At 39.2% G+C, this 22,407-nt stretch overlaps 1 protein-coding gene across 4 annotated transcripts in view; it reads right to left on the bottom strand.

Annotated features, from left to right (window-relative positions):
- Positions 1 to 19,706, bottom strand: part of Hdac9 (histone deacetylase 9) — an 844,179-nt gene extending 824,473 nt beyond the window's left edge. For all 4 annotated transcript variants that reach the window (XM_074065098.1, XM_074065099.1, XM_074065100.1 and 1 more), the window contains exon 1: positions 19,448 to 19,706. The gene's annotated coding sequence lies outside the window, so the exon portion shown is untranslated. The remainder of the gene's footprint in view (positions 1 to 19,447) is intronic.
- Positions 19,707 to 22,407: the final 2,701 nt, after the last annotated feature.

Genomic DNA, 22,407 nt, shown 5'->3' with positions numbered 1-22,407 from the left:
TTTGATCAGCCATTTTCATGATATGAGGTGAGTTTATGGTCTAGCTACATTCTACCCTGCTTTCTCAGGATAAATGTAGGTGAAATATCCTATTAACAAATGTGAAATACTTCTTTAAACATATGAAGTATTTTCAGGACTATAACTCATTTGATTCTCAACTTTAAAAGAAAGAAAATACATTAACTGTAAAAAAAGAAGAACCTGAATATTAAAAAGCTAAGTGTTTCTACAAGTGAATTAGCACATCCCATCTTATCTGGGTACCAAGTAAATGCTTGAGTGAGGCTAACTTAAATGCTGGTCTTTTTCACACTTTAGCTCTCCGCCCACAATAATGCACCACCTCCATATATAGTGACTGTTGTTGGTACTCACCCACATCCCATGGCCATTACTCCTGAAGTGTGTGTCTATAGACTTCCAGCTGCCAACACTTTCATTTCTTTGCCCAAGGGCTTTCTCTGGACGGGCACTGCAGACCGGAAGCTCTGGAGGTTTGCACTCCATCAACTAAACAGTAATTGCTTGTATGGTAAAATCCACCAGGTAGCTTGCTTCTCAAGGAGACAGCTCAAAGGTGTGGTTTCTATAGCATCACCAGAAGACTTCCACTTTAAAAACAGTAGCTGGCTTAACACAAATCCTTACGGACCACCTTCCCTACTCTGACTCAAGTTTACTTTGCCTCTAAATGAACCACCTGTGCTCTAACCTTTGTCTCAGGTCTGATTCTGGGATCCCCAAATGGTGCACCACAGAATAAAAATAAATTTCTAATTGTAAAAGACAAAGGTAAAATGGGGAGGGATTATTTATAATTAATAATCATAATCACATTCTTCAAAGAGAAAAAATTCATCAGACATGATTTGAGGTAGTACCTCACAGTAAAAATATCCAAAATGTAATTTAATGTTAATATAAGAATTTTAATTTATGAATTTTCTGATGTTAAAAAAGAAAGACTATTTTGAAAAGTAAAGAAAACACTTTAAAAACATGTTGGGCAAAGTACCATTTTAATACCCACTTCCAGCCTTAATTCCAACACCTTTCTCAGGTCCATAAGTTGAGAAAAATGAAAAACCTCACAATGTTTTCTTCTACTCTTTTTGAGATAGTTTTTCTTAATGGTGAGAGAGAGAAAGGAAGGGGGGTGTGAGGAGAGGAAGAGAGAGGGGAGGAGAGGGAAGGTGAAGGGAGAGGAGTGGAAGAAAGAAGAGAGGTGTGTTTGAATGAAACAATCAAATTATAGACCATTCTTTAAAAGTCCCTGGATCTCCACTCTTCATTATGGCAAATGCAAGCCTTCTCCCATACAGCTGATATCTCTGAGGATGTCATTCATTTATTCAGAATTTAGCAAGCACTTTCTGTAAAGAATTACTGGGATTTAGTTACAAAGATTAAATGAAAGAAAGAAAGGCACAAGAGCTATCCTCAGGGGGTTCCCAATCTAGAGAAATTGAGAGTTGACATTTAGGTGACAGAGGATGCCCAGTGTCTTTGTATGACACAAACAAACACCCTAACCAACATGGGGTGGGGGAAGGACTAACATGATGTGTGCTCTAAAATATCCTGGATACCCACACCCAGCCAACCATATTTTATTATCACAACACTTATACATATACTGAAATTAAAACAGCTTTCTAGATTTTCTGATTGCAAAATTTGGATAAATTCATTAACATTAATCTCTTCATTTTTAGGGTATTCCCACTGACTCTGGGAAATCAATCTAATTCTCCTCTTAAATCCAGCACTAGTACATAAGAAGGAGAAATGTGAATTAAGGCTCAGAGGAAAATCAGGAATTCAAGAGGTGGGGAAAGTAGGTAGGAGGTCTCTGGTAGAAATAGGTAAATGAATAAAACTCTGTGACAGCATGGGACTCTTGGAGCACTTGGTAGATGAGTATATCAGCATGAGGGAGGGGGCTGACAGGGGCTGTAGGACGATTAAAGTGACAGGAAATGAGACCAGAGCGGCCAGCAGTAGTCAGATCGTGATGGATCCCAAATGCTAAGCCATTTGTTCATTTTGTTGTTGTTCACTAATTTCTTTTTTTAGTATAATTCACATACCTAAAACTTCACCTTTTAACCTACACAGGCCAGTGATTGTTAGTGTATTCACAAAACTGTATTACCACCATCTATATCTAATTCTAGTCTTTCCATCACCCTAAAAAGAGACTTCATATCCATTGGTAGTCACATTCCACTTCTCCCTGCCCTCAGCCCTGGAAACTACTACTTTACCTTTGTCTTTGGACATTTACTATACATGGAATTATACAATATATATGAAATTCTTTCACTTAGTGTAATGACTTCAAGACTTATCCATATGTGGAATGAATCAGTACTTCATTTCTTCTTACGGCCCAGTAATAGTCCATTGCCTGATATACCACATTTTTAATCTATTCAACAAGTAATAGACATTGAGTTTATTTCTACTTTGGTGCTATTATAAATTACTATGAACCATCATGCCTATATTTTTGTCTAGAAATATGTTTTCAATTTTCTTAGGTATAGAGTTAGGAATAGAATTTCTAAGCAATATGGCAACCCTATGCCTAATTTCTTGAGGAATTGCTAAAATGGTTGCCCAAAGTGGCTGTACCATTCTGCCTTCAGGTCAGTGCCAAATGCAAAAATGATGGGAACTGTGTATATAGCTTAGGCTAAATGAAACCCAAAATGACAGTGATTCAGACAAGACCTCAAGCTGTATGGCAGCTCTGCTTCAAGAAGTCATCATCCTTGTTGCAGGCTGTTTTAAAAAACCTTGTTGCTCTGCCATCCCTAGAGTGCCAGCCTCCTTAGCAAGACCTAAGATCAAATCCACAAGAGAAGGGAGGAGGGAGAGGAGAGAACATACCTCTGCTTTTCAGTGGCCCATCTGGAAGCTGCACAAATCACTTCTGCTTGCATCTTATAGGCAGGACTCTGCCATGTGGGATGACTCCTAGCTGCAAGGGAGTCTAAGAAATGGCTTTGCTCTACAGGAGTCTGTCTCCTGCTGAAATTCAGGGGCTCTATGTCTGAAGACAGTGAGGAAAAGACATACTGGGAGACAACTAGCAGTCTCCACCCAGAGTGGTATTCAATTTTTAAAGACACCATTCTTTAAAATGTATAAATTATTGACATTTTGGTCTGTTCTGCACAAGAGTATAAATCTGGCCTAACCTTTATGCTCAAATATTGGAAATGCAGCAATGTAACATCGCCATCATTTTTGGCTTCATGGTGCTGATATTTATTTTAGTGCTGAAGAAAGTTAAAGTTAATTTTAATTTCTTCTTACTAAATTATTTTCCTAAGAATTCTAAAGCAACTCTAGTCTTCTTGCCATGCTTAACAACTAGCTTTCAAAAGACTACATTAAAAACTCAAATTACAAAATTAAAAAAATCATTAACATATTCCCACAGCATATGGAACTATACCACCTCAAGAATTCTTTTAAATTCTCACAGTCAATTGTGCCCTTACTGCCAGAAAACTCTTGAAGCAACAAGATGTATTCACTATGGCAAGATGCGCTCCTGAATTTTGACTCTTTATTCTCATATTAATTACAGTACTATATTTTATCATTCAAATATGAGAGAGGATTAAAAATAAAATAATTCACCAGCACAAAATTCACTATTGCTTGATAGGAGAACATTCAAAAGACCTTTCCATGAACTACTGAACCTCCTAAATAAATATAAAAAAGGAAGGATCCATAAAGATGATCCAATTTAAAATACAGTAATTTGTGAACTGCTTTATGATCATTCACATGTACTAAATTCAAGAGTATATGATTTCAAAAACTACTTGGTTTCTATCTTTTTTTTAAAAAATGGTACTTTCCCATAGTAGCATTTTTTATCCACTTAAAAGTATACAAACTATTACATTCAACAAATTTAACTTCTTAATCTCTGACTATCTTGCTTTAAGAACTTTTCTTGTTTTTTTTTTAATTATTTATTTTGGCTTTTTGGCTTTTTTGCTGCTGATGTTGAGATGAGATCTTCCTATGTTGCCTAAGCTGGCCTCAAATATATGATCCTCCTGCCTCAGCCTCCTGAGAAGCTGGGATTACAGGTATGCATCTCCACACCTGGCTCTTTTTTTTTTTTTTTGTGATACTAGGGTTTGAACTCAGGGCCTACACCTTGAGCCACTCCAAGAACCCTTTGTCATGATGGGTTTTTATGAGATAGGGTCTCATGAACTATTTGCCCAGGCTGGCTTCAAACCTCGATCCTCCTGATGGCTGCCTCCTGAGTAGCTAGGATTACAGGCATGAGCCACTGATGCCTGTCTCTTTAGAATGTTTCTGAATGGCTAGAGTGGTGATAAAATCATCAAGAGTAACATAGCACATAACTGACTATGAAACCTTCAGTTTTAAAAATGTTTCGAATACAAAATGCTCATTAAAGAAAATTTGGAAACTATTTTAAAAAGGAAGTCAAATATCACAATAAATGACATTAAATTGAGTATTAAACCATATCAAAAATTATCTTCACCAACAATATTTCACAGGGAAAACACATGCTTCCAACCCATACAGAGTAAGAGGGTCTAGAATTTCCTTCCAGCCTGAAAAAAAGTGAAGTTCTGTACAAAATAAATAAAATAACAGTTTTCAAGATACCAGATACCAGAGAATAATCCTTGAAAAATGAAAACCATATGAGGTGGACCCTAAGAAATGGTAAACTGATTGTATGAACCGCATGAGTGTGCAGCCCATGGTCCATCAGAACCCAGTACAGTTTTGAACAGATGGCTGAGAAACCAGGGTGCTCAGGTTAGCAAGAAATCACAGGACAGAGTACTGCCTGATAAGTCATCCAGCCCCTTCATTCAGAATAGTTACTGAGCATTTCTCATGTGAGAGTTAAGCATTCAGAGACTACAGATTAAAAGGTAAAAGGAGAGCTGAACATAGAGGTATCTCTAGAGATGTGCAGATGACCCTCACTGGATATTAGGCAGAGTACTGATCAAGCCCATGAATGAGAGGAAATAGCCCAGGGCCAGGGAAAAGGCCACATGAAATGATTAGAGAGAGGAGCACACAGCACTTCCCCAAGGCTAGGAATGTCCCCATCAACAACAGCAGAAGACCTCAGAATTCATGGAGTGCAGGATATAGTGCTCAGAAAATAATCTCAAAATCTGTACGTGAAAAGATCAAACTATTTCTAAGTTATTAACTACATCCCAGAAGCGAAGGGTTCAAGAAAATTTGTAGAAATTTCAAAATATTAGCACCCTACAAGGTAGAAATCACAATGTCTGACATCCATCAAAAATTACTATGCATGCCATGTAGGGAAATATAACCCATAACACGGAGAAAAATCAACCAAACAAAACTGACCAAGAACTGAAAGACTCAGAATTTCATTAAAGCAGTCATTATAAACCTATACCATATTTTGAAAGTTAAATGGAGACATGGAAGTTTTTACAGCACCCAAATCAAACTTCAAAAGATGAAAATTTACAATACTGAGGAAACACATAGTACATGTGATTGTTGGTAGTGAAATTCAAGACACAGCAATAGAAAGTATCCAAAATAAAACGGAGAGAAAAGGAGGAATAAAAAAATAAACAGAGCATAAGGGAAAACAATAAACATGTATCTTGAGTCCCAGAAGAAAAAGGTTAAGAGGGGAAATGTCCCCCAAAGTTGGAAGAAAGAATGACCAAACTTTATTTTCAAGTTTGGTAGAGATTATAAACCCATAAGTCTATGAATCACAAGGGACCCAAAGCGAATGACACATGAAGAAAGCGGCATCACCTGCACATCCATGTTTATTGCAGCACTATTCACAATAGCCAAGTTATGGAAACAGCCAAGATGCCCCAGCACTGACGAATGGATTAAGAAAATGTGGTATGTATACACAATGGAATTTTATGCAGCCATGAAGAAGAACGAAATGTTATCATTCGCTGGTAAATGGATGGAATTGGAGAACATCATTCTGAGTGAGATTAGCCTGGCTCAAAAAACCAAAAATCGTATGTTCTCCCTCATATGTGGACATTAGATCAAGGGCAAACACAACAAGGGGATTGGACTATGAGCACATGATAAAAGCGAGAGCACACAAGGGAGGGGTGAGGATAGGTAAGACACCTAAAAAACTAGCTAGCATTTGTTGCCCTTAACGCAGAGAAACTAAAGCAGACACCTTAAAGCAACTGAGGCCAATAGGAAAAGGGGAACAGGTACTAGAGAAAAGGTTAGATCAAAAAGAATTAACCTAGAAGGTAACACCCACGCACAGGAAATCAATGTGAGTCAATGCCCTGTACAGCTATCCTTATCTCAACCAGCAAAAACCCTTGTTCCTTCCTATTATTGCTTATACTCTCTCTTCAACAAAATTAGAAATAAGGGCAAAATAGTTTCTGCTGGGTATTGGGGGGGGCGGGAGGGGGCGGAGTGGGTGGTAAGGGAGGGGGTGGGGGCAGGGGGGAGAAATGAACCAAGCCTTGTATGCACATATGAATAATAAAAGAAAAATGAAAAAAAAAAAAAAGAAAGCGGCATCAAGACACATCAAATAAATTGTTAAACCAGTAATTAAAAAAAATCATAAGACGTTTATAAAGAAGAACAAAGAAGCCAGGTGCTATGACTCACACCTGTAATCCTAGCTACTCAGGAGGCAGAGATCAGGGAATCACAGTTCAAATCTAACTCAGGCAAACAGTTCAAAAGACCCTATTTTGAAAATGTTCTACATGAAAAAGGGTTGGGGGCTGAAGTGGTACAGCACCTGCCTAGCAAGCATGAGACACTGAGTGCAAGTCTCAGTACCTGAAAAAAAAAAAAAGATGAAAGCAAACTTCTAATAAATTGATGGAAATTAGAGGACAGTGGAGCAACATCTTTAAAGAATTAAAAGAAAAAAAGTCAACCTAGAATTCTATATCAAACCAAAATTTTACAAAAATAAGACAAAATAAAGATGTTTCCAAACATTTAAAAGGTGAAAGGATTCATCAGCAGCAGATCTGTGCTACAAGACATGTTAAAGAAAGTCCTTTGGGCAGAAAGAAGATGATAGCAGATGGAAATCTGGATATACACAAAGGAGTGAAGAGCACTGAAAATGACAACTGCATGGGTAAATACAAAAGATATTTTTACTATGGAAATCTCTTTAAAGATAACTTACTGTTTCAACAAAAATAAATGTAGCCAGGCGCCAGGGGCTCCCGCCTGTAATCCTAGCTACTTGGGAGACTGAAATGGGAGAACTGAGTTTTGAGGCCAGCCTGGGGAAACAGTTCATAAGCCCCCATCTCCAAAATAACCAGAGTAAAATGTTCAGGAGGTATGGTTCATGTGGTAGAGCACTTGCTTTGCAAGTCAAAGCTCTGAGTTCAAACTCCTGTTCCACCAAAAAATAATAACAAAAACAATGTAGTATAGACATTAAAATATACATAAAAGAAATAGAATAGGGTGTGAAATAAATTTTAATGCATTTTCTATAGTTACTTGGCAATTATAAATTTACATGAGAATATTTCAGATCTCCTATTCTAAAAAAAATTAAAACCATACCATTATCTGAACTTCCATTCTATTTGACCTACAGTTTCCTACTGGCTTGGGTAATTTTAGCATTATACTTTTGAAAATACAACTTAAGTTGAATTTATTATATTTGTTTCATAGAGGAAAAAGTTGTAAGTAACTTCAAAAGGGTGTTTTTCTTAGTAAACAAGTTATCTCATAAGTTTAGGTTACAGTCTTTGCTGAACTTTAAAAATAGAAAACAACTACTGTTTCACTGTAATACTAAACTCAAATATTTATTTTAAGTAAGTATCTGTTAAAAATTGGGTCAAACAGATAAGCAGGAGATTTTAAAATATATTTATAGCACAAGTCACAAAAGAAAGTTTCCTTCCTTACTTCCCAGCTGCTGAAAATGAACACAAGGCCCAGTTCACATTATTAGGGCTTTTTAAGAGATTGCTTGTAGGGAAGGTTTAGAAGGGAAAATAAAACAAGATTATCTTCTCAACATTAACAGGCCAGTGAAAACAATAATAAGATCAAATCACAACTGGGGATTGGCAAGCACAACATTCTATGTATTGCTACTGAGGTTTTCTCTGATCACATGAGAACTATTCAAAAGCACAACTACAAGTTCTCTCAATGAGTGGCCGTGTGCCGAGATGAAAAAGGGAAATACTGTGGAGATACATCTTTTGGGTAGCAAGGGAAAGGCAAGTTCCAAGATGAAAATCTAGTATACACAAAACCAAGTTGAAAAAGGGATTAACTCGTCCATAAAATATAGTGTAGAGTCTTTTGTGTGTCTTCCTAAATAAATAGAATAAATAGAAATGCTGAGGCACGATCCAGTTTAGGAACTACTAAGCTAGACTAAAACAGAGAACAAAAGGTAAATCTTGGGGCTGGGGTGTGGCTCAAATGATAGAGCACCTTCCTGACAAGTGCAAGGCAATGAGTTCAAACCCCAGTACTAAAGAGAAAAAAAAAAGGCAAGTCTCTATGCAAAAAGTCTGTGCATTCAAACTCTGTCATATAAGACATTTATGAAATTTCTAGCTATAAATAGAAAATGAGTGGAAATTTCTAACATGTTGCTGCTTGTCACTTGCATAGTTAGCCCCTACATTACTTATTACTTGATTCAATGTTCTTGTAAGAATTAAAAGAACAGTATATGTAAACACACCCAGTACCAAGGTTCAATATTTGTATAATGGATTTTTAATCTAAGTTTTGCTTTAGCAACTCTACAAATTACATAAAAGATCTTGGCCACTTGCAAAAAGCAATTCCTGCTTTTCTAAATGGGCAGTCCTGCTGTACTGATTTCATGTATTTTGCCAACAGCTGTGAAACTTGCAATGGTGGGATTACATCTTATGTAAGGATTGAGTTCTAATATGTTTACTTGCTTTTAGTGCTCCTTGTTCTTCTCCTGTACCACAAAGGTAGAGCAAAATGAGCAAACAAGTCAATAGGGCAGAAGGAATATTCAAAGACAGTCTTAAGAAAATAATAAATTTTAAATCTGATCAGCATACCATCAGACATTAGTATATAATGTCAAATATGGGCTAGCATAGCATGAACACTAGGGATGATGATGATATGATGGCATTTATGTAAATAATAGATACTCCAAGTTTAAAGGGTTTATCAGGAAATAAGTAATATAGCTCACATTGTCTGTCCAGTAATGACAAAATCTAATAATGATATCTATCACTACAAAAAATGTTTTTTGTATTAGATATGAGGGCAAATGAGTCTGAGAATGGAGGATTAGCTATGTGCTGCCCACCAGTTACATAAGACTATTTAATAGTTAAAATTAAGTAAAAGTAAATTCAGGTGTTTGGCCCCACTAGCTAATTGTCAAGAGCTCAGAGGCCACAAGTGTCTAACGGTTATGGTACTGGAATATTTCCATCATCGTGGAAAGTTCTATTGGAAAGCATCAATCTTTACAACTGTTAGAAGTGCCCAGTGTATGAGAGACGACATTTGAAAAACACCCACACAAAGCCAGTGAGTTCCAACCCTTCAGTAAGAACATTTACTAAGCATTTCTCATGTGCATGCTACTGTATTGAGCATTAAAATAAAATGTTCCCGGCCCTCAAGTTCCCAAGGCAATAGGAAACATCAATAACTGGTCAAGCAACAAACACTTATTAGGCACCAACTGTAATAAGTGCACTTCATGCTGTGAAAGAAAATAAAAACATGAAAGAAAATAAAAGCATGTTCTCTTTGACCTCAAAAAGCTCCCAATAGAGTTAATGACACACAACGCAGAGTATGATGTAAAATGTGCTAATTTGCAAATTGATATTTGGAACTATTTAGTTTGGTGGGAATTTCTTTTTCATTTGGAGTTTTTGTTGGGATAATAATCTTAAAAAATGTGAATTTGTCTGAATTAATTTTTGAATTAGCACCTTAAAATGAACTACTGCCACTGTATTTTTCATACCACCTTTTCTGTTGGTGTTTTCAAAAATTAGGAATGCAGCAAGTATAGTCCAAATAATGTAAGTTACTAAGAAAGTAAAGTCTGATCCATGGAAAGATGAGGATGAATCAGTCATTATGGAACACCCTAGTGGATAAAGTCATCGTCAACTCTGTGCAGTTTCTACACAATCTGTTCTTCATCACAGCAATCTCTGAGTACAGCTTACGTTTGATTTAGAATTCAAAAACTCCATGATGCTAATCACATTTTTCAAGAGAACAAAAAGAAATGTTGCAGAGTTGTCACTTGGTATCTTATTAAAACTAACATTTGAGTGCTGCAAGAATATGGGGGGAAAGGAACCTTAATACACTGTTGGTGGGGGTGTATACTGGTACAGCCACTATGTAAATCAGTATAGAGATTTCTCAAAAAACAAAAAGAGAACTACACTATGATCCTGTTAAACCACTCCTGGGCATATATCTCAAAGAATGTAAATCAACATACAACAGAGACAGCTGCACACCATGTTTATTGCAAGCTGTGGAATAAGTCTAGGTACCCAACAATGGATGAATGGACAAAGAGAATATGGCATATACACACAAGGGAGTATTATTCAGCAATAAAGAAGAATGAAACTACGTCATCTGCAGGAAAATGGATGAAATTGTAGATGTTGACTGAGATAAACCAAACTCAGAAAGATAAATATCACATTTTTGCTCATATGTGGAATCCAAACATAAAAGCAACAATACGACAAGATTGTAAAAGGGGGACCAATTGGAAGGAAACTAGTGGAAGGGAGAGGGGGAAAGGTGAATATGGGGGGTGGTGGTGAATATGACTGAAGTACATTACATAAATACATATATATATATGAAAATAGTATAATGAAATCCATTAAAAACTGTTAAAAGAGAAGGGAAGGGATAAGAAAGAGTAATAGAGGGGGTGAATTTGATCAAAGTACATTATATGCATGTATGGAAATATCACAATGAAACCCCTTTGCACAATTAATTTATGCTAATAAAAACCTTAATATTTGAGGATTAATTTCTGATATAATTTTGGTCATGTATGAAGTCTGATCATCCTAAGCCAGCAAAAATAAAGCCTTGAAGTTAATACTGTTTGTTTTTACTCTATTTCTAAAAGACTATTTTCTATATTTATACTGCTATGACACAAATGCATTAAATAAGAACAAAATCTGAGTCTATACACTTATATTCTCAAACCCACTTACAATATAATTCCTACATACATTTGTCACATAATTCAAAGCTTTTTCTTTTCATTCCATCAGCACTTTTTTTCACAACTTAACATTTGTTCATTGGTTTTAGTTTTAGCAATATATAATATCTATAAGCAAAAGCATTTACAGTTTATGTTCTTATGTATTTAACTAAAATGTTTAGTAAAACTAAGGAGTTCACACCACACAGACCACTCTTCTTAGCCAAATCAAACGTTTCTTCCTGTGGCATTTCATTTGGACAGCAAGCCAAAACTTCTCTATTTCCTGTCCAGCTAGGCATGGGGAAGGGTGTCATTGATCTCTAGCGTACCACATGTTAATTGCAAAGAGACCACAAATATACATGCAAATAGGTCTATATGTTAGATATACTACTATATTTCAAAACTCTAAAGATGCTATTCTCGGCAATAAGATGCAAACTCCTTTAAAGAATTTACTTATACAGTAGCTTTTTATATAATGGACTTTTTTAAAAAATTACTATTAGAATTCAATTGTAAGCCTGTGAGAAAGTCAGCCAAAATCCTATACTGCTGCAGGAATTCAAAGAAGGAGCCCACAGTCAGCTGCGGTAGTAAGAGGAAGCGTCACAAAAGATGAGACATGCATTGGGCCTAAAGGAAAAGTAGAGCAGAGAAGGTTCAGCTTCCTAATGGCACACTCTCCCAATAAGACTCCTGAGGACTGACAGTCTCATTTGCCACAACTGATAGCTCTGGGGGCAGTAGAATCAGAACATGCACTGGGACAGGAGAGCTGAAGAAAACTTGGGCTATTTAGTACTCTTGATTGCTGGGGCAGTAGAACGTCCACATGCAAACTGAACAACTGTTCACATTTTTATTCTCGTATCTTTTTCCCTCCCCTCCCCTCTTCTCTCCCCCCCTCCTCTTACCCTTCTTTCCCCTCCCTTCTTTCCCCTCCTCTCTCTCTCTGCTTGACTATTATTCATGCTAGTTTCTTCTCTCCAGCTGGCTATTCCCATTTATCTAAAATCATAAGCCACTTGCTAGCTCCAGGGTTAGAATTTAAATTTTAAAGACTTTTGCCAAGGTATTATAATCAAGGTCGAGACTGTGAAAAAAAACTACTACCATCTATGGAGCTGGGGATTTTAGAGTCAAATCTGGGTAAGCTAGTTTAGGAAATCTCAAACTTATTTAAAAAAAAGTTATTTCAAAATTTCCTGAGCCCCAATGTACTTCAGTGTATCATTGTTATCCCAGTCAAGCTGAGGATTGCACACAGTTTCCCTCTGCAAACAGTACTATTTTAGAAGGGTGGACACCTGAATCCAAGTGGGATGATCACAATACTCCATCTACCTGGCCACCATGGAGTGCTCCATAGGTATGCACCTGACCTAACACAAACCAGTCAGAGTGTTTCCTTGGGGGTATTCAGTTTAAAATGGTTATATTTTGACTAAAATATCCAAGGAAACTTTAAAGGTGTCCATACTGTGTTGGGATGTAGAGTACAACTCAGTAAAATTAACAGAAAATAGATGAGTCTTCCTGGATTCCACACTGAGCTTGTATTTTACAGCAGAGCAGGAAGGGGATCTGGGCCAATGATTCTGATCAATGGAATGGAATCCATTTAAAGAAGAGATTTAAGTACATAAAATAGAAGAAAAAAGTAGAATATCTATGAATAGAATTCTGAGGCACCACAGAGTAGAAAGGGGGACTGAGGAATAGAAGAACAAAGAAAGAATGTCTCAATAGACTTTTCAAGTAGATCAAAATGGTGGCATCTGAAAAAGCTATAGAAAGAACCCCACAGTCAAAGAGGCAATGAGAATTCATGATGTTTCCTGATTTAACTTAATAGTAGAAATCTACATACAGAAGAGAAAGGAGACATGGAGCTTTTGATTTTAACCAAAATGGTAAGCTGAAATAAAAATGCAGTCTCCACTCACCATTCTTACCTTTAGATCTGAGAGAGACCTACAATCTGTGCTTCCTGCTGGGAAAATAAAAGAAGACATGATACAGCACACACTCTCCCTCCTCTCTTTAACCCTCATCTTCCAAGTGTGCAGTTCTCTTAAGGTGAATGATGGACCCCAAGAACAGCTGTAGCAGATATTCACTTCAACGTGTACATTAATAGGCTTCTCCCTGGAAACTTCACTTATTGCTTGTGAGTACAGGCTGGGTAGTACAAGGCTGTGTACACTTTGGAATCAGACCTGGATTCAAATCTTCATGTCACTCACTAGCTGAATGACCCCTGGCAAAGTATTTAATCTTTCATAGCTTCCATTTACCCGACAGATAGGGGAGGAAGCAGAACTAGGGAAATATGAAACAAGTTTCTAGGGTTGAGATACTGATTAGATAAAATTGTTTCTGCAAAGTGATTAGAGGATGGACTGTGTTCAATAGGTCCCCAAGCTCCTACAGAGAATCCCAGAGTCTTTCAGCCACAGAAATAGCACAGTGGATTGATGGTGGTCTTTAAGTCTGTTTTCTCCCTATAAAATAAGGGGAAGTCAACATATGGGACTCCAAATAACAGAACTTGTTCCCTGAAAGGATTGGTGGGACCAATCCCTTAAAAGTCTTTTCACATGTGCAATATACTAGAGGATAATTAAGTCAATTTCTAGACTAATGTACATGCTGTTGTTCACCTTTTAAAAGGTTTCTAGCCAGGCACTGTGATAAACACTTATAATCCCAGCTACTTGGAGGACAGAGGCAGGAGAATTGCAAATTTGCAGCCTGTTGCAGACAAAGTTACTGAAACCCTACCTCAAAAACAAAAGAGCTGGGGATGTAGCTCAAATGATAGAGTGACTGACCATGGATTCAATTCCCAGCACCACACACACACACGAAAAGTCTTCTACTCTTTTATTACCACCACCATTCCTCTATGTCATTTCCCTACCATCACTCTCCAACTTCCAGAAGAACTCACTTTCACAACTCCAGCCACATTTCAATTCAATCCTATCTCCAGATGGCTGTCATGGCTAACCTGATCAATTGTTTGCTCACATTTTTTTCTTTTTCTTTCCCTCAGCACTGCACACTTGTCGTTTTCTGGACATGATAACTGAGCTCTATTACTGTATATAAATGCAGAATCGTCTTTTATGCCACAGAGCACACCTTTGACTTAACTTTAGAATATTAGAAGTTAGTGGGCTGGCAGCAGCAGCAACAGTATCTCACAGGCTCTGTTCTGCAAAGTGATTTTGAACTTTGTTTCTGGCTGAGTGGTATTTAAGCTAGGTCTGCTCACTAAACCAGAGATTCCATGAGTCAGTCGATGTGGTACGTACATATCAAGTTTTCCTCCAATGAGTTATGCCCTTACACAATTGCCTCCCCTCAAGTTCAAGCCAAGTATATGATTTGCTTCTAACCAATAGCATATTGCAAAGGTTATGGATGTCACTCCATTGATTTTACTATTGTATATCATTATGTATATGTTATATATATATATATATATATATATATATATATATATATATATATATATATATATATATCAAGGGCAAAGTAGCTCCCATGTTATGTTATATGTTGTGCTATCATACATTACATTGTATAAGACTATTTTATCCTACTAGAGCAAAAGAAACATTAAGAAGGTAAGATGCCATGCTGCACCCATGAAAGGGTTACTGTAGGCAGCTTCTATGTGCTGACACTGCCTCTGGCTGACAGCCAGCAAGAAAAGGCAACCTCAGTCCTACAACCACAGCAGATAAGTTCTGCTAACAATATAATGAGGTTGGATGCAGATCTGTCCCCATTTGAGCCTCTGATGAGACTATAGCCCTAACACCTGATGACACTCCTGAGCAGAGGCGTGCTTACTTAATTGAGCTGTGTGTGGACTCCTGAGCAATCACACTTCGATAATAAAAGTGGGTTGCATTAAGCTGCTAAACTGTAATATGTCACACAGCAATGCAAAATGAAAACCTACCAAATCTTACCCTTCTTTCACATTATACTCATCGCTATTCCACCCAAACTAAATCAGTCCTCACCCATCTCCTTCCTATCACGGCTTTCACAGAAATGGGAAGAAAGTACCATTTCCAGCAACTTCAACCCTCCTGAATCTTACCAGCAATGTATTATATACTCTGTTGTGGCAGCAAAAAATAGTTTTTCTTGAGCTCTAAACTAAATTTATTACAGTAAATAGTAAATCACACTTGAATAGTCTATGTTTTGTTGTACTTCACATTGAAAATGATTTAGATGAGGTTCTAGAAAACAACACTTAGGGATAGGAACAGTAAGAAATATATTAACTTAAGAAAGTAAAGAGTGATTGGCACTAAAAGTCTTTTCAACAAATATGTGTGAACTTACATAAGATTACATATTACTATTTTCTGTGAAATTGCAAAGCTTTCTTCTGCATTCTGGATAATATATTCCATTTTGAGTCTAACAATACAATACCAGAGGTCTATCACCTTGGCTGCTATAAATCCTGAGGACAATTATTCTGAAAATTTCTGGTGAGATTTGAAAGAGAAGGTATTTGATGGGCTGAAGTCAAAAGAAAAACAAGCTGCTGTCTGTTTTCATTTTTTTAATCTGTTTATCAAGATATAAGATCTACATGGACAGAAATGACTAGATCATTCCATAAACATTTTGTACACAGCTTAGTGACTATGAGTTCAGCCAAAAAAGAGGGGGTCCTCACACCTGCGACATGATCCCTGCCCAATACTGACTGGCTCTGGGGTGGACACTCCATTACTGTCCTCTGTCAATATTCTCTTCCCAAAAATCATGTTCTGAGGTTTCTCACAGGTGATGCTGACTGTCCTCAAATTACAACTGTGCTGATAAACTTCAAGGGCTTCTTTAATCAGTAAAGGGGAAGTGTGGTTGATAAGGCAAGGCCAGGGAAGGCAGGACGAGTAATGGGCTCAGTATGGACTACAAGAACGGAGAACCTCAGAATGGTGTGCCTGTTTTAGAACTAGCTATTACAGTTCTAGTACACCTCATTGGCAGGCAATAGGAGGACCCATCTTCTTTATGACTGATTTAAAAATCTAATCTGTACATCTATAACAATGAGCACTTTAAAATCTAGGAATTTGTAAACTTATGAAATTGTCATAAGAGAGTCGTAAGATCAGCTTGTTCTTGTGATTAGGAAACAAGAAATATATATGCTATCCTCAATTCCACAGTAAACATATATGTTATCACTGGTGTATCATGGTGGGTCTATCAGTGAACCTGCTGTCTCTCTTCTAAAATGAAAACAATATGTCATCCTACCTGTCTCTCAAATGTTTTGAGAAATTATCAAGAGTTATAGTAACAGTCTCAAAAGCAGTTGTATATACCTGTGGATGTGTGCAATGAAAAATATGATGCCTTCATTGAAAGGAAAAGGCTTCAAGCAGTAAAAGCCCCAGCCAACTTAAACATTAATATGAGCTGTATTTTAAAACAAAGAAATCAATTAAAGTAAAAATAAAAAGCCACATTTGGATGCAAAAACAAAAAATGTCCATAACTACAATATTTCACTAATGAGAAGGTACAGATGCTACATACAGAAGGATTTTATGATGTCCATATGTTTCTCAAATGACTTTCCTTGTTAGCTATTTCTCCATATCTCTATTTAAGAATAACCTATATCTTCCCCACTAAGCGGGTGTAAATTATCATATAGCATGTTGTAATAGTTAAACAAATTCAAAAAAGTTATCCTAATAAAAAGAAACAAAAGTTATATAACCTAAAACAGACTTAATACAGATATTAATAGTTAATTAAGCAGGTTTTTATCTGGCAGCTTGCCTTAAGATTTAAAAGTCTTTAAAACATCAAGTAGAAGTCCACCCATAGCTCAAATATATATAATTATCTATGTATAGTGATGATAGCTTCATAAAGCAACTATACTATAACAATAATCAGTTTGGCCACAGAACAGTCATAAGAATCTATAAACATGTATAAAATTCCTTTTAGTTTCAGAAGAGCTATTGTTATTGTTAAACAATAGCTGGTTAGTATGCCAAACACTCTAGCCAGTGCTGGTCTGACTTTCCAATAAAGGCCAGCCCCATCAGCTGAGCTGCAGAGAGGGCGAGGAACAGGAAGACTGGGGTTAAAAAAAAAGTCTGTCTCCTATCCATGCACTGGTACTTTATGTAAAACTCTTCACTTCCCCTTGCAAAGCCTCTGTCCACCTAGCCACCGCCACTGTGTAGGAAAGCTTATTAATCCACAGAGAGACGAAGCAAGGAACATCTCTCTCCCCTTCTAGCTGGCATCCTATCAAAGGTCAGACCCAGGATTCCCACTGTACCTGCACCTGTTTTGTAACTGAAGCATAGATGAAAACAATAGCTTTCTCACACAGAAAATGACACATTCCCAGAAAATGCTACTCATCTGAGACTTGCCCCATTCAAGCAAAATAGATGAGAATAAATTATGAGCAAGTTTTACAACCAACTAAATCATTTGTTCTTTCAAAAATACAATATTTGTATTAAGCATTTTAAATATGAATGGTTTCCAGAAAGCACATCAGTGATTTGATGTTTAGGTAATTAAATTGGTCCAAACTGAAACAGTGTTTTTAAAGGATAAGGAAGACTAATTATCTATGGTAAAAGGCAAATACTTTAAACAACAAATTTTGGCCACAGTAATTTCCATAATAAACATACAAAGCACCAAAGAGTGGTTCAAAAGATATCTTTCCAAACATGATTTTTAAATTGTCCTCATTTATTAGCTGCAAATTATTCTGTGCTGTTACTAATTACAGGATTAAAAAGATTTCTGGGACATCAGAAAATCACATCCAGACCTTTTCAAATGTTAAAAGGTTTTCTTTCCAAAGATTTTAAGTTGTTGTGGGGTTTTTTTTTTCTGCAATACAGGTTTTCTATGTACTTCTTTCCTTCCCTCCCTAGACTCCAATAATGCCTGCAAGATTTGAAAATATGATTGTGTTCTGAATACTTGAAATTCTTAAATCTTACTCTTTATGAGACATCTCAACACACCAAGAGTATCTCCTTGTATAAACCTCATTATGTCATTTTGGGAGAAAAAAAATTAACTCTTAGCTTTCTTTCCTGGTAGAAGTTAAACTTTTTAAGCCCTTTTTTACCTCACTTCCACGTTTTACCCACACACACACAATATTCATATGTGGTGGGGCATAAGTGCGTGTCCATTCCATTTCTAGACGATTTCAGAAAGCTATAGTTAATCTAAAGTTGTTTTTGGATTACATACACCTTCCTCATGATCCTGAAATGAGAGCATGGGAGACTCACTAGAGAATGTTCCAAGTCCACATCACATGAACCATATCCTCAGCTCCCGCCACAGGCCACCTCTCCCGACAAGAGCGCCTGGGATCTGGAGGACAGCTGGGTCCTACTGTGTCACACACAGGCCTCTGACACCAGCACTTATCAGTGCGGATTAGTGGGGGACCGCCTCCAAGCCAAACAAATGCTAAGGGATAGATGCTCAGGGAACGCCCCCTGTCCTCCGCCCCTGCTGGTCCCCACTGTGACACCCTCCGGTGGCGATTAATTAACCCATTTACCTTAACAAGCTCACGACTCATCACTCTCCTCCACTGGCCATGGCACTGCTCTATCTCCCACCCTGGGACCTCCTGAACTTTTCTTAAAACCCAGTATTCTGACCTATAGACATGGAACTGAAGTGCCCCATGAAACATCAAAGGTGCCCCCACTAAGTATTGCTCCCCTCAAGCAACATGTTGGCAGTGCAAACTTTTCATTCATAGCTCGGGTCCAACAAGAATCGGGTGTATATTGGGTGGGGGGTGGACAATCGCGCTACCGACCCCTCGCCTCTGCTGACCCAGCCAAATGCCAGGGTCTTCACCAAAACATCACCCAGCAGCCAACTTCTGACCAAGGTACCTTAAACCCTCCAACCTCTGGGCTGCGAGATGCAAGGCAAGTGGCATCGGAGTCCCGACTGTGATGCTGCTGTTCCGGGGACCCGGGCTGGGAACAGAGCGCCGCAGCCGGAGGACCCGTGGCCCCCAATTCCCAGAGGTGTCCCCGCGCAGGAGCCGAGGACGCTCCCAGCTGTGGTACCACTCACCTCCGCCCGCTCCTGCTGCGGCTGTCGCGCCCTCCTTCGCCCCGCGCTGGCGACCCCCTAACTTCTCCCCCTTCTCCAAACAGCCATCTTTCCAAAAGGAGACGAGAATGGCGAAGCGGGAAGCAAAAAGGGGGGTTGAAAGTTGACTCGGGGACCCCCACTGCTCCTCCAGCCGGGACTCACCGGGCGCGGCCGGCGCCAGAGCAGGAGACGGCGGCTCGATGCGCGCTGCGCGGGGTGCGGGACGCGCCGCCGCCACCGCCACCGCTACCGCCACCACCGCCGCCGTGCGGGGGGAGCTCGGGAGCGCGGCCGCGGACGGCTGCAAGCTGCGAGCTGAGCGGGCGGCGGCGCGCGGAGGATTTGCTAAAAATAGCGCTTCTTGGGGAGGGGAGTGAGGGACCGAGGTGGGAGGGAGACCGGGAGGCCCGGCCCGGAGCCCCAGCGCGGCGGAGGCTGGGCGGGGCCGGGCGGGCCAAGGAGGCCGGGCCCGCGGCGAGAGCGCGGCCGAGCGCTGCTGACCGGCAGGGCCGCTGGGGCCGAGGACTGAGGGGCACCTGGGTGCGTGGCCGAGGCGCGGGGAAGGGCGCGCGGGGCCCGGAGAGCAGCGACAGCCGCCTGAGGAAAGGAGGGGGAGCTTGGGGCTGGACCCAGGGTGCGCGGGGAAGGACCGGGTAGCCTAAGCCGACTTGGGTTTCTGAAGCGACACATGCCCACGCCAAGCGCCAGATGCTGGCAGGAGGCCGGCGCTCACGCTCCTTCTGCGGGGCCGCTGAGCAGCCCGCGACCGCCACCCAGGACTGCGGGGAGGAGCCGGGCTGCGGTCTCGCCCTCGGCGGCCGCCCAGGCTGCCGAAGCCCGGGCTGCTCAGGTGCGCGCCCAGCCGCGCCACAATGCCCAGCTCTACACTTGGTTAGGAGACGGGGATGAGGGAGCTTTGTGCGGCGCTACGGGGACGTCCTCCTAGGCTTGGAGCTTCAAAAATCCTTCAGGGGAATGTAAAAGGAAATGCTACATTTTGGGTATTTTAAAAGACCAAATGGGAAATTGAGGAAATAGGGTGACTGCTGTTAGAAATCCGATTTAGGTTTGCCGCGTTTTAAGGCGGAACAGAGAGCACCATCTCTCTGAAACCTACCTTGACAGAAGGGAGGCAGAATTGACTTGGTGTCCCCTTCAGTGGTTAGCATTTTTGCCATACGGATTTTTTTAAATTTTTACTGCTATAACCTAAGTCTATAGTAGGATTACTAACATCTATAGATTCCTTCATAAAATGTACAACGCTGAAAATTTTATGACAGCGTAATCCTAACCATACTTGTCTAACGCTAACAGCTGCTCACTCAAAGAGGCCAATATTTATGGAGCATATAGTCTGACCCTCAAGCAAACTAAAGCTAGTGTCTCTGTGTGTACATTTATGGTTTTCCTCTGTGTCCACGGAAATACAGCTAGCTCACAGATAATACAGATAGAAAGAACAAGTGACCCAACCCAATGTCCTCTTTTTCGTAGGAGGAAATCATGTTGCCCACATGACTCGACAAAGTCTCCCTGTGGCAGGATTCAAATTAAAACCAGACCACCAGCCAGGCGTTGGCGGCTCACAGCTGTAACCTTAGCTACTTGGAAGGCTCTGGATTTGAGGCTGGCCTAGGCAAAAGTTTGTGAGATCCCATTTCAACCAATGACTGGGCATGGTGGTTCACCCTGTCATCCCAGCTATACTAGCATCTGAGATAAGGTGGCAAAGATCCTGGTTCCAGGCCAGTGAGACCCTCTCAATGGAAAAAAGATGGGTGTGGTGGGAAGTGTCTGTCATCCAGCTATGGCAGGAAGCACAAAGAGAAGGATCGTCACAGTCAAGGGCGACCCTAGCATAAAATCAAACCCTATCGCAACAACAACCAACACACACACAAAAGACACTAGCACAGTGGCTCATGTTGGAGGCTCAGAGTTCAACTGAGTTCAACCCTTAATATTGCCCCCCACAAAAAAAATCACCAATGTCATAATGCCAGGATAACTGGAGAAAAGGAACCATATGCTATCTGTAATTTAATTTAAAATAATTCAGCGTATATAGTAGGATGAAAGCATGTGATGTCTAAATCTAGCCCTCACTTTGCCCTAGTCAGGAATTCATACTCCAGAAGTGGTCAGCTATCTTTAAATTTAAAAAAGTCACTCTCCTAAGGCTGTTGGTGCTAGCTAAAGCTTCAGCTAGCTTAACTTTCTGTCCCCTGGGGATTCTGTTAATTAGCATGATGAATCTTAATAAGGGGCACTCAGTGGTGAAATTAATGGTATTGACTGAAATATTTTAGAAATGTCCAGTATAAATATCTAGTGACATTTCCACCATTTGCTTTTCAACCATCAAGCAACTAGCCTTTTAAATTGTAATTATTTTGTTTGTCTTCCATTTACTCTGTGGGAAACAATTCTCCCACTATTGTCTCTCAAGAAAAACTTGTGATTGGAGAAAAGTGTGATTGAAGCCCATAAGTGTGAATTCCTGGGACTTCACTGGTCATATCAAACATGTTTGTGTAATAAAGATTGTATAAGAGAAGTCAAACTGAAATTTGCTCTTACCTTTTAGGAAGATAGTGTAGGAAATAACTGGCCTTCACTTTTCATAATTATTTATGTTTCCACACCTAAGTCATTTTATAATACAGAACTGTCTTCTTTATCATTCTCTGATACATTAGAATGCCAACTTTGAGCAAGTAATTAATTGCTGGCTGCTTCTGAAGATTCATATATTTTAAATTATGGTTAGGCAGAAATGTCCTGATGGGATATCCATGCTCTCTGTTCAAGCCTATATTACAGCATTTATGAGGCTGTATCAGGAATACTTTTAGTTTCATTTTTCCTCAAGTGAGCTCTAGGAAAACAGGGCTAATTCATTTATATTTTTGTAGTATGTTTAATAGGTTTTATGT

This window comes from Castor canadensis, chromosome 2 (assembly GCF_047511655.1).
Source record: "Castor canadensis chromosome 2, mCasCan1.hap1v2, whole genome shotgun sequence".
In the NCBI taxonomy this organism is placed as follows: Eukaryota; Metazoa; Chordata; class Mammalia; order Rodentia; family Castoridae; genus Castor; species Castor canadensis.
The sequence above is the reverse complement of the archived record's forward strand: the minus strand, read 5'-3'. Positions and strand labels throughout refer to the sequence as shown.